The sequence below is a fragment of the Triticum urartu genome, chromosome 1A (assembly GCF_056163025.1).
Source record: "Triticum urartu cultivar PI428250 chromosome 1A, HENAU_Tu73, whole genome shotgun sequence".
In the NCBI taxonomy this organism is placed as follows: Eukaryota; Viridiplantae; Streptophyta; class Magnoliopsida; order Poales; family Poaceae; genus Triticum; species Triticum urartu.
In genome coordinates, this window is record NC_141873.1 from 169,251,211 (window position 1) to 169,265,826 (window position 14,616).

Sequence of the window (14,616 nt, forward strand, 5' to 3'; positions counted from 1 at the left end):
GGTGCGAGATTGCTGAGTCCTCGTGACTCACAGATACTTCCAAAACCAGTTTGCAGGTGCCGATGATACCGAGCAGGTGACGCAACCAAGCTCAGGAGGAGCTCGATGAAGATCTTGTCCTTTGAGTTGTTTCGTTCTAGTTGATCAGTAGTGGAGCCCAGTTGGGGTCGATCAGGGACCGTGTCGCATTTGGGGTTCTTCTTTTATTTTGGTTCCGTAGACGGACCGTGATTGTATCTGTATGATGTAATGCTTTATTCATGTAATTGTGTGAAGTGGCGATTGTAAGCCAACTATGTATCTTTTCCCTTATGTATTACATGGGTTGTGTGAAGATTACCTCATTTGCGACATTGCTTTCAATGCGGTTATGCCTCTAAGTCGTGCTTCGACACATGGGAGATATAGCCGCATCGAGGGCGTTACAGATCAACACCTTTCGGTAAAGCCATAAGGGCAATAAGCAACAAGAGACAAGCGAAAAAGAAGTGAACGGAAAAGTGGGGGAGAATAAAAAGGCAAGTGTGAAGTGGGGGAGAGGAAATCGAGAGGCAAATGATAAATAATGTAAAGCGAAGGATAAGAGTTGTGATGGGTAATTGGTATGTCTTGACTTGGTGTAGATCTCCTCGGCAACGGCGCGAGAAATCCTTCTTGCTTCCTCTTGAGCATGCGTTGGTTTTCCCTTGAAGAGGAAAGGGTGATGCAGCAAAGCAGTGTAAGTATTTCCCTCGGTTTTTGAGAACAAAGATATCAATCCAATAGGATACCACGCGCGAGTCACCTCGTACATAAACAAACAAATAAGAACCTCGCAACCAACGCGATAAAGGGATTGTCAATCCCTTAACGGCCACTTGCAAGAGTGAGATCTAATAGAGATAATGATAATAAGGTAAATATTTTTGGTATTTTTATGATATAAAGTAAAGAGTGAAAAATAAAATAGATTGGAAACTTATATGATAGAGAATAGACACGAGGGCCATAGGTTTCACTAGTGGCTTCTCTCAAGATAGCATAAGTATTACGGTGGGTGAACAAATTACTGTCAAGCAAACAATAGAAAAGCGAATAATTATGAGAATATCTAGGTACGATTATGTATATAGGCATCACGTTCGGGACAAGTAGACCGACTCCTGCCGGCATCTACTACTATTACTCCACACATCGACTGCTATCCAGCATGCATCTAGAGTATTAAGTTCATAAGAACAGAGTAACGCTTTAAGCAAGATGACATGATGAAGAGGGATAAACTCATGCAATATGATATAAACCCAATCTTTTTATACTCGATGGCAACAATACAATACTTGTCGTTTCCCTTTCGGTCACTGGGATCGAGCACCACAAGATTGAACCCAAAGTTAAGCACTTCTCCCATTGCAAGAAAGATCAATCTAGTAGGCCAAACGAAACTGATAATTCGAAGAGACTTGCAAAGATAACCAATCATACATAATAGAATTCAGAGAAGATTCAAATATTGTTCATAGATAATCTTGATCATAACCCACAATTCATCGGATCTCGACAAATACACCGCAAAAAGAGTTAGATCACATAGATCTCCAAGAGAATCAAGGAGAACTTTGTATTGAGATCCAAAGAGAGAGAAGAAGCCATCTAGCTAATAACTATGGACCTGAAGGTCTGAGGTAAACTACTCACACATCATCGGAGGGGCCATGGAGTTGATGTAGAGGCCCTACGTGATCAATGCCCCTCCGGCGAAGCTCCGAAAAAGGCCCCAAGATGGGATCTCTTGGGTACAGAAAGCTGCGGCGGTGGAAATAGGGTTTCGTGGTGCTCTAGGATGTTTTCAGGGTACGTAGGTATATATAGGAGGAAGAAGTATGTCAGTGGAGCCACGAGGGGCCCACGATGGGGGAGGGCGCGCCCCGGGGGGTAGGTGCCCCCTGCCTCGTGGCCTCCTCGTTGATTGCTTGACGTCCACTCCAAGTCCTCTGGATCACGTTTGTTGCAAAAATCACGCTCCCGAAGGTTTCATTCTATTTGGACTCTGTTTGATATTCTTTTTCTGCAAAACACTGAAATAGGCAAAAAAACAACAATTTGGGCTGGGCCTCCGGTTAATAGGTTAGTCCCAAAAATAATATAAAAGTGTAAAATAAAGCCCATTAACATCCAAAACAGATTATATACTAGCATCGAATGATCAAAAATTATAGATTCGTTGGAGACGTATCAAGCATCCCCAAGCTTAATTCCTGCTAGTCCTCGAGTAGGTAAATGATAAAAACAGAATTTTTGATGTGGAATGCTTCCTAACATATTTTTCAATGTATTTTTTCTTTATTGTGGAATGAATGTTCAGATCCGAAAGATTCAAGATAAAAGTTTAATATTGACATAAAAATAATAATACTTCAAGCATAGTAACTAAGCAATCATGTCTTCTCAAAATAACATGGCCAAAGAAAGTTATCCCTACAAAATCATATAGTCTGGCTATGCTCTATCTTCATGAGACAAAATATTAAATAATGCACAAGCCCAATGAGAAGCCACGCAATTGTTTCATACTTTTGATGTTCTCAAACTTTTTTAACTTTCACGCAATACATGAGCGTGAGCCATGGACATAACACTATGCGTGGAATGGAATGGTGGTTGTGGAGAAGACAAAAAGGAGAAGATAGTCTCACATCAACTAGGCATATCAACGGGCTACGAAGATGCCCATCAATAGATATCAATGTGAGTGAGTAGGGATTGCCATGCAAAGGATGCACTAGTGCTATAAGTGTATGAAAGCTCAAAATAAACTAAGTGGGTGTTCATCCAACTTGCTTGCTCATGAAGACCTAGGGAAATTTTAGGAAGCCCATCATTGGAATATACAAGCCAAGTTCTATAATGTAAAATTCCCACTAGTTTATGAAAGTGACAACATAGGAGACTCTCTATCATAAAGATCATGGTGCTACTTTGAAGCACAAGTGTGTAAAAAGGATAGTAACATTGTCCCGTCTCTCTTTTTATCTCATTTTTTTATTTGGGCCTTCTTTCTTTTTTTCTTCTTTTGACCTCTTTTTTTCTTCCGGGGTCTCATCCCGACTTGTGGGGGAATCATAGTCTCCATAATGCTTTCCTCATTGGGACAATGCTCTAATAATGATGATCATCACACTTCTTTTTACTTACAACTCAATACTTAGAACAAAATATGACTCTATGTGAATGCCTCCGGTGGTGTACCGGGATATGCAATGAATCAAGAGTGACATGTATGAAAAATTATGAAAAGTGGATTTGCCACAAATACGATGTCAACTACATGATCATGCATGGCAATATGACAATGATGAAGCGTGTCATAACAAACGGAACGGTGAAAAGTTGCTTTGCAATATATCTCGGAATGGCTATGGGAATACCACAATAGGTAGGTATGGTGGCTGTTTTGAGGAAGGTATATGGTGGGTGTATGATACCGGCAAAAAGTGTGCGGTAATAGAGAGGCTAGCAAATGTGGAGGAGTGAGAGTGCGTATAATCCATGGACTCAACATTAGTCATAAAGAACTCACATACTTATTGCAAAAATCTATTAGTTATTGAAACAAAGTACTACGCGCATGCTCCTAGGGGGATAGATTGGTAGGAAAAGACCATCGCTCATCCCCGACCGCCACTCATAAGGAAGGCAATCAATAAATCAATCATGCTCCGACTTCATCACATAACGGTTCACCATACGTGCATGCTACGGGAATCACAAACTTCAACACAAGTATTTCTCAAATTCACAACTACTCAACTAGCATGACTCTAATATCACCATCTCCATATCTCAAAACAATTATGAAGTATGAAACTTCTCATAGTATCAATGCACTTATATGAAAGTTTTTATTATTCCTAAAAGCAAATTACCACGTTGTTCTAAAGTACTCTCAAAATAATATAATTGAAGCATGAGAGATCAATAATTTCTATAAAATAAAACCACCACTGTGCTCTAAAAGATACAAGTGAAGCACTAGAGCGAAAACTATATAGCTCAAAATATATAAGTGAAGCACATAGTGTATTCTAATAAATTCCGATTCATGTGTGTCTCTCCCAAAAGGTGTGTACAACAAGGATGATTGTGGTAAACTAAAAATCAAAGACTCAAATCATACAAGATGCTCCAAGCAAAACACATATCATGTGGTGAATAAAAATATAGATCCAAGTAAAGTTACCGATGAACAAAGAAAAAATAGGGGATGTCTTCCGGGGCATCCAAAATCTTAGGCTCTTGCCACGCCTTGTTCCATAATCCATCAAATCTTTACCCAAAACATGAAAACTTCACAACACAAAACTTAACAAGAAAATCTCGTGAGCTCCGTTAGCGAAAGAAAACAAAACACCACTTCAAGGTACTGTAATGAACTCATTCTTTATTTATATTTGTGTTAAACCTACTGTATTCCAACTTTTCTATGGTTTATAAACTCCATTACTAACCATAGATTCATCAAAATAAGCAAACAACACACGAAAAACAGAATCTGTCAAAAACAAAACAGTTTGTAGTAATCTTTCATTAACGCAAACTTCTGGAACCCCAAAAATTCTAAAATAAATTGCTGGCCGTGAGGAATTTATCTATTAATCATCTGAAAAAATAATTAACTAAATATCGCTCTCCAATAAAAAATGGCAGAAATTCTCGTGAGTGCTAAAGTTTTTGTTTTTTACAGCAAGATCAAAAAGACTTTCCCCAATTCTTCCCAATGGTTCTACTTGGCACAAACAATAATTAAACACAAAAAACACAAAAAAACAGTGGCTACATAAATTATTTATTACTAAACAGGAAAAAAAGCAAGGAATAAAAATAAAATTGGCTTGCCTCCCAACAAGCGCTATTGTTTAACGCCCCTAACTAGGCATAAAAGCAAGGATAGATCTAGGTATTGCCATCTTTGGTAGGCAATCCATAGGTGGCTCTCATAATAGATTCATATGGTAATTTAATTTTCTTTCTAGGGAAGTGTTCAATTCCTTTCCTTAACGAAAATTGGAATCTAATATTCCCTTCCTTCATATCAATAATTGCACCAATCGTTCTAAGGAAATGTCTACCAAGAATAATAGGACATGAAGGATTGCAATCTATATCAAGAACAATGAAATATATGGGATCATAATTCCTATTTGCAACAATAAGAACATAATTAATCTTTCCCATAGGTTTCTTAATAGTGGAATCCGCAAGGTGCAAGTTTAAAGAACAATCATCAAATTCATGGAAACCTACAAATCACACAAAGTTTTTGGGATCGTGGAAACACTAGCACCCAAATCACACAAATCATAGCATTCATGATCTTTAATTTCAATTTTAATTGTAGGTTCCCACTCATCATAAAGTTTTCTAGGGATAGAAACTTCCAACTCAAGTTTTTCTTCATAAGATTGCATCAAAGCATCAACGATATGTTTAGTAAAAGCTTTATTTTGACTATAAGCATGAGGAGAATTTAGCACGGATTGCAACAAGGAAATACAATCTATCAAAGAGACATTATCATAATTAAATTCCTTGAAATCCAAGATAGAGGGTTCATTGCTATTTAAAGTTTTAACCTCTTCAATCCCACTTTTACCAATTTTTGCATCATGGTCTAAAAATCCCGAATTTTTGGGACGCCTTCTAACTAAAGTTGACTCATCTCCAGTCTCATCATTATCAAGATTCATATTGCGAAACAAGGATTTAATAGGGGACACATCATTCACTTTTAGATCTTCATCATCCTTATCTAACTCTTCTGGTTTAGCGGCCATCTTATTAACTAAAGTGGCCTGCCTATCAGAAATTTGGGCAATTAATTTTTCAAGATGAGCAAACTGAGATTTCAAACCATAAAATTCCTTAGACATATCATCGAGCTCTTTATTCATGAAACCGATAAAACATTTTTGTTCTTTAAGCTCGTTTCTAAAGAAATTATTATGCTCAAACTACAAGGACAGAAAACTTCTAACGTTGTTTTCGACTTCTTCCAACCTTGTAAGGTGAGGATCAACACATTTTGGTAAAGCCATAAGGGCAACAAGCAACAAGAGATAAGCGAAAAAAGCAAACGGAAAAGAGGGGGCGAATAAAACGGCAAGGGTGAAGTGGGGGAGAGGAAAACAAGAGGCAAGTGCCAAATAATGCAATGCGAAGGATAAGAGTTGTGACGGGTACATGGTATGTCTTTACTTGGCATAGATCTCCATGGCAACGACGCGAGAAATCCTTCTTGCTACCTCTTGAGCATGCGTTGGTTTTCCCTTAAAGAGGAAAGGGTGATGCAGCAAAGCAGCGTAAGTATTTCCCTCGGTTTTTGAGAACCAAGGTATCAATCCAGTAGGAGAAAACACGCGAGTCACCTCGTACCTACACAAACAAATAAGAACCTCGCAACCAACGGGATAAAGGGGTTGTCAATCCCTTCAAGGCCACTTGCAAGAGTGAGATCTGATAGAGATAATGATAATAAGATAAATATTTTTGGTATTTTTATGATATAGATTGAAAGTAAAGATTGCAAAATAAAATAGATTGTAAACTTATATGATAGAGAATAGACCCGGGGGCCATAGGTTTCATTAGTGCCTTCTCTCAAGAGAGCATAAGTATTACGGTGGGTGAACAAACTACTATCGAGCAATTGATAGAAAAGCGAATAATTATGAGAATATCTAGGTATGATTATGTATATAGGCATCACGTCCGTGACAAGTAGACCGACTCCTACCTGCATCTACTACTATTACTCCACACATCGACCGCTATCCAGCATGCATCTAGAGTATTAAGTTCATAAGAACAGAGTAACGCTTTAAGCAAGATGACATAATGTAGAGGGATAAAATCATGCAATATGATATAAACCCCCTGTTTTTATACTCGATGGCAACAATATAATACGTGTCGTTTCCCTTTCTGTCACTGGGATCGAACAGCGCAAGATTGAACCCAAAGCTAAGCACTTCTCCCATTGCAAGAAAGATCAATCTAGTAGGCCAAACCAAACTGATAATTCGACGAGACTTGCAAAGATAACCAATCATACATAAAAGAATTCAGAGAAGACTAGAATATTATTCATAGATAATCTTGATCATAAACCCACGATTCATCGGATCTCGACAAACACACCTCAAAAAGAGTTACAAGGAATAAACCTCCAAGAGAATCGAGGAGAACTTTGTATTGAGACCCAAAGAGAGAGAAGAAGCCATCTAGCTAATAACTATGGACCCGAAGGTCTGAGGTAAACTACTCACACATCATCGGAGGGGCCATGGAGTTGATGTAGAGGCCCTCCGTGATCAATTCCCCCTCTGGCGGAGCTCTGGAAAAGGCCCCAAGATGAGATGTCTTGGGTACAGAAGGTTGCGGCGGTGGAAATAGGGTTTCATGGCGCTCCTAGATGTTTTCGGGGTACGTAGCTATATATAGGAGGAAGAAGTAGGTCGGCGGAGCCATGAGGGGCCCACGAGGGGGAGGGCGTGCCCAGGGGGTAGGCGCACCCCACTGACTCATGGCCTCCTCGTTGATTGCTTGACGTCCACTCCTAGTCCTCTGGATCACGTTCGTTCCAAAAATCACGCTCCCGGAGGTTTCATTCCATTTGGACTCTGTTTGATATTCTTTTTCTGCAAAAAACACTGAAATAGGCAAAAAAAACAACAATTTGGGTTGGGCCTTCGGTTAATAGGTTAGTCCCAAAAATAATATAGAAGTGTAAAATAAAGCCCATTAACATCCAAAATAGATTACATAATAGCATGGAACAATCAAAAATTATAGATATGTTGGAGACGTATCAATAGCACACTAAGTGTTCCTCTAGTATTCGGGAGTTGCATGATCTCATAGTCATAGGAACATGCATAAGTTATGGAGAAAGCAATAGAAACATACTAAACGGTCATCGTGCTAAGCTAACGGATGGGTCAAGTCAATCACATCATTCTCTAATGATGTGATCCCGTTAATCAAATGACAACTCATGTCTATGGTCAGGAAACATAACCATCATTGTTTCAATGAGCTAGTCAAGTAGAGGCATACTAGTGACACTCTGTTTGTCTATGTATTAACACATGTACTAAGTTTGTGGTTAATACAATTCTAACATGAATAGTAAACACTTAAAATGATATAAGGAAATATAAATAACAACTTTATTATTGCCTCTAGGGCATATTTTCTTCAACCAAAAACTACCAATAGACTTTGTAGGGTAGAGTGCATGGCCAGAAGTAATAGAAAGGATCGCACATCGGTAGCTTACCTAGGTCCATGCCTTCATGGTTGAGGTAACACCCTACTCCTACTTTGATTTAATTGATGGTCGAAAATGCCTCGCGCGAGGGGGTTACAAGTATGGGGAGCTACCGAGAAAATGACTATGATGTTTATTCCATGAGTTATCCCCTTGCCTCACCTTATAAAGGAGGACGGGGCATAGTGTTATAAGAGTCCTAAATTGTCCCATAATTCTCTTCGGCAGAAGAATCCTTAGCATATACGCTAAGAAATTAGGATTTCCCTAGGGTGGGCTCCCTACATTGGTTGGAGGCCTAAAGGACCCTCGAGACAACCCAACATCTGACTTGTCTTCCAATGGGCCACTCTCGACATAGCACACCGTCAATAGCCCATGAGCACATCGGGAATTCTATCTTGGCAGGATGAAGCATCTTGAGAAGCTAAATGATGGCGGGCTCCTCATTGCACCTGGTTAGTCATGGGGCCATCAGTTCCCTCTTTAACTCTTAAGAAAATTTGGCCTCCACAGCCAGCTTCACCCAAGCAGAGGGGCCTACTACTACCAGTTTTCTAGGCCAGGCCATGATGTCTTCATGTCAAAATATGTTTCCGATGGCCCAAAGCCCGCTGAAAAAAAGAGCCGTTACTAGAATTATGCCTTATTCCTCAAGCCCGCGCTCGAGTTTGCCGAGAGCCGCTGCACATTTTCCCCTATTAGCCCCATGAAGACCGGGGTCCCCACGACATCGTCTTGCATGGGTTGTAGCAGCCCTGACAATGGGAAGTGATACGTATCCAATGTATTTATATTTTTTTATTCCATGCTATTATAGTATCAATCTTGGATGTTTTATATGCAATTATATATCATTTTTTGGGACTAACCTATTAACCTAGATCAAGTTGTCGTTTTTGCCTGCTTTTGGTTTTCCAGGAAATCTGTACCAAAGGAAGTCCAAATGCTACGAAACTTTTCGGCGATTTTTTCTCGATAAGATGAAAGTGTGACAAATCCCTAGGTGGTTTTGATAATTTTTACAACACATAGCTCATTTAACTAATATCCATTCAAGATAATCTTTTCAGAAAGTTCAATGATTGGCATGGCATGGACTAGAGATGTGGACCCCTAAAAATGCTAAGGACACATATTGGCTCAAGATCAAGACTCTACATTTTCATTTTAGTGATCCAAGAACACATTGAGTCCATAGGAAAAGCCAATACTATTAAAACGGGATGAGGTGTTGCTTAATGGCTTGCTTGCTCAAAATGCTTAGCGATATGCTCCAAAAGCCCTCAACCACTTTCTCATATTCACATATGTCCCAAACCAAAAGTCAAACTCGGCCCTATCGATTTGATCTATCCAGTGCCACCGAGTTTATTTGACATAGCCATAGCCAGAAACCCTAATTAGTTGGGTCTCACTGATAGGGATCTCGGTCTCACCAAGATGAGATTCAAACTCTCTGTTTCCCTTCGTAACGTTTTGGTCTAACCGAGATGAGAGATCAGTCCCACCGAGTTCGCAATGCAAACTCTCTGTTTCCTTTTCGTAACGTTTCCGTCCCACCGAGTTTGCCTGACTAACTCTCTGTTTGCCTATTACAGAAATCGGTCTCACCGAGTTCATGTGATTGGTCTCACGGATATTACGTTATGACCTAACCCTAATGAAATCGGTCCCACCGAGTTGACATGTTGTCGGAGTAAATGACCATGGGTAGCCTCATCAGGCCCCCATGGTATTTCAAGACATCAAGGCCAGCTGCACCCCTCACACCTTGCGGGCGGAAGACCGACACTTCGGGCCGTCTAGTCCGACGGGCGGCTGCTAGAAGATGACGCGCCCCCAACAGACGTCCCCCATGGGGCCGGCATGTAGAAGGCGGCCCTGTGCCACCTCAATGTTTGCACCCATTCATTGCAATGAGACGGAGCGTGGCTATAGTACAACCTGTCGCCCCCAACTCTAGGGCTGAGCGTGGCCACAGTACGGGCGTACCAAGCAGACACCCCTCACCCGGTGGGGCACTGTTGCCACGCAACCCATGACATCACCTACGACATAGGGCGCCATGCTCCCACAATGGCCGGTCGGTACGGCCCGCAGGCGGCGGGCCCTACCTGTCCGTGAGCCACCAGAAGGCTGTCACAGCCCTATAATTTGATTGCAAATAGTTGCACAAGCATCCATGCATCATGTCTAAATTTATTTGAAAATTGAAATGGGGATTATTCAAACCCTAGCACCAGATCAAATCAACTAGGTTCAACCTAAAATAATCTTCAATGACCCAAAATACCCTTTGAAGATGTTCATGGTTTCTAATAAAGGTGAAAACCTCTGCCAAAAATAATGAACATATTTCTAGGTCATTCCTGAATTTTTGAATTAAATCTTATTGTATTTGAATTGGGGTTATTAATTCATATAAAATATTTAGTAGCTCCAATACTTCTAATTTTTGGTGAGGGGCTTTGGAATAATCCAACTAGTCCATACAAGAACTATCACAAGCAACAAAAATGATTTAGTGCCTAAAACTAAATCAAAACAAATTATAGAAAATGCATAACAGAATAAAAAGGAAAGAGAGTTTTACCTGGTGCCCACCAACCGGCCTAGCACTATAGCTGGTGGCCCAGCCCACCAGTTGATGCCAGTCGTCGTCCTCCTGGCTCCAGGAGGACGAGACGCACGGCTTTTGCGCATGTGCCACGCACCTACCCGCCTGCCTGCTGCCTCCCCGCCAGCGCGACGCTACAAGTTTTGTCCGTAGTGCCGTCTGGATCGATCCCTCCCTCGTTCGCTCTCTCTCCCTCTTCCTCGCTCTCTCTCTCTCTCATGGCCAAAGCCGCCATGGCCACACCACCGAGAACCACCGTGGCCAGCCACTCCCTCGGTTCATCTCCGCGTCCCCGAGTTCCGTGTCATCGTAGCTTCATCCCCGCCGAGCCAAGCATCGCCTTACGCCCTGCAATGCCGGCTCTATCATCTTCTTCTTCCATGGGCACTGAAGGCCGCTAACGACCGATTCGCAGCTACCAGAGCGCCCCCGAGCCCACTGACCTTCCCAACAGACTCATGGTGAGCCCCCGTTCGAAAGCCCCCTTTCCCCGTTGCCTACCGCGTCCCCTATCTAGCTTAGTTGCCGGAGTCGAGAGCTCTAGAACTCCGGTAATCTCACCACCGCGGCCCCAGCTACTTCCGCTCGCATTCGAGCGCGCCAACGTACTCATCGTGCTACCAGGAGCCGATAACACCCACCAGCTCTTCCTCCCATACACCACAATGCCGTTCCCGAGCACGCTGTACTCCGGGCACCGCCGTTGTGCTTGCCGTCGTCGCCTCTAGGCCCCTCAGCCTGGCCCCGACCACCAATCGATGCGGACGAGTCCCGTCGTCCCGCATATGGCCTTGGCCATCGTTTTGGTCTCCGAAGAAGCAATCCCGAGCAACACCGCCGCGTATGACGTCATTGGCGTCAAGCTTGTTTGACCCTACTGACCAGGGGTTTGACCTCCCCTGGCTCACTGACGTGTGGGCCCAGGGCCCTGACTAGTTAGTGTTAGGATGAAATTAGTGTTAATTAACTTAGTTAACTAGATGTGAGACTGACAGATGGGTCCCACTGGTCAGGTTTCACCTGGACCGCCTCTGTTGACCGCTGACATCACAGTGAGGTGGTGCTGACGTAGTAAACATTTTCTGGGATTTAGTTTAATTGAAATAATCAGGAAATTCCATAAAATGTTCAAAACTTCAAAAATTCACAGAAATTCAACCGTAGCTCTGATTGAAATAATTTATCTTTGAAAACTTATCACACATATGCAATCTATCCATCTGTACCATTTTCATCCATGAAAAACCAAGTTATACCTACTAAACATATGAAAACACATAAATGGCATTTATAAATGCTTAATTTAGAGTTGCATTTGAACCCTTGGTTCAAATGAACTTTATCCAACATGAATGCTAGTTGCATTAGCTCAAACAACATCACATATACATACCATGATCAAGCATCATACTGTTGCATTGCATTGATTGTGTTCCTTCTGTTTTTGCCGGTGTTGTTCCCTCTCAAAGGACGTTGTTTTGACGTTGTGATCGTTGACACCGATGAAGAGCTATTACTATCTTCAGAAGTGCCAGGCAATCAAAACCCCCTTGTTCATTCCGATACAATCCCACTCTCTATCTCTTTTGCTCTCTTTTACTGCATTAGGACAACAACGCTTCAACTGTTACCTGCTGCGGTAGTTGAACCCCTTTCCTCTGCATGACCTATGTGACGCCCCGAGACTAACGCTTCAGAAGACTTCCATTTTTTAGTGATCACCGTGTGTTTCATTTGTGCTTGCTCTTTTATTTTTGCATTGCATCATGTCATCATGCCATCATGTCATTAATCTTTGCATCTCAACTCAACTAATAAATTGCATAGATGGTTGATCTATTAAAATTGAGGGAAGGGTGACTTCTCTTTATAACATATCCTCCCAATATTAGGGAGCTATATTAAATATTTCATTAATTTGGAATTCACCATAACACACTTGCAATATATCCCAATGCCTTTGTTATCTTAATTCTTGGTCTCCAACCTTGCCATATATTCTTTCATCATATTTCGGAGCTCCACCAAAAATCTGAACATTTTTGGACCATCCTTTTACCAAGTCCTAGTTCAAACCCATTTGAATTAAATTCAAATGAGTTTGAATTTACATATTTCAATCATGACCTTTTCTATTTTCTCGGAACAAGCATATTTTTGTGAGTCCGGGAAAATAATCCCATGCCCAAACTCTTTAACTTTTTCTTCACTCCTTTTTCCTTCTTTGCATTTATTTTTCTGCTATGAAAAATAAGAAAATAAGGAGAGAGAGAGAGAGCCCAGCGGCCAAGCCGGCCTGCTTCCCCGCAACCCAGCTAGGCCTCTCAGCAGCCCATCCCGCGCCCGCCCATTGGCCCATGCCTCCCTCCTAACCCTAGCCGCAACCCTAGCCCGATCCCCTCGTATTCTCCCTCTCCCCTCATTCGATCTTTTCCCTCCAGCACCGCCAGAGAGAGAGGGAACAACAGCGCCAGGGAGCCCGATACCCCATCTCTCGATATCTCGCTCTCTCCCGGCAGCGCCGCCACCCTCTCCATGTGGGACGAACCCCGCACCGATCCCCTTGCCGCTCTCACAGCACCTCCGTAGCCCGCCTCCGTTCACCTAGTGCTCCTGCCCTTCTTCTCTGTTGCACCTCTGCTCCGTCACGGGACTGCTGCCCTCCGCCGCGCCCATCCACCCTTCCATCTTCCTGTACCGCGCCTCGACGACATGAAGGCCCGAGCTTCGGCTGGGAGCAGCCACAACAATGTGGCGCCCTGCCACCAAGCAGTCGCGCATCGACGGGCATCTCTCCTCCGCCTCCTGCCTAGCATGCATCCCGTCGCTCCTCCTCGGCTTCTGCGTGGACCTCGTCGCAAAGACCCCAGGACATAGCCCCGGTCTCATGTACCCATGCTGCACCAACTCAACCCAAGCATGCCCTGCACGGCATGCTTGCGCGCCCTACGGTGACCTCCATCACGGACCTATTCGTGTGAAGTCCCTACTCCTGCACCATCAGTGCTCGGTGAGTCCGTTTCATGCCTTGTTCCTGCTGCAGGCCATGAGCTCTCCGGCTACCGCAGGGACGCCGTGGCCAAGACCACCTCCAGATCTCCTCCTCGACGCGAGGAACACAAGACGCATCCTCCGTGCACCTCCGCTTGTGGCTGTTAACGTCATGATTGTCTCGGTTTTCGCCAAGCACCACCACCGTCAAGTACAACTACACCATGTTGATACGGGAACCACTACCATCGACCTCCAAAGAACATGGTTTTGCCGAGTACCCCTTCGTTTTGTCAAGACCGTCAAGTCCCTCAACGAAAAGTGCATGACTACGCGGATTGTACCAAGTACCCCTTTGTTTCGTTGAGACCGGCAAGTCCGAAGACCACAAGTACCACGACAACCCCGAAGGGATTCAATTCTGTCAAGTTCCTCTACCGATGACCCGAACATCTACAGAAAAACATGTACCACTACCATCGAGGACCGATAGTACCACTACTTCTACTACCGTCACGAGAGCGACTACTTCCTCTACTCCCTTGATGAACTCATTCCGCCCCGAAAAACACACGAATGCGTGAGTGATGTATGAGATGAACCCCGTGTTTGCACCGTGCCCGTTTGTTTCATGCACGTCCCCGGTAACCAGGATCACCCCTCTATCTCTAGCATTCCCGCACACTTGCTTCTTTTG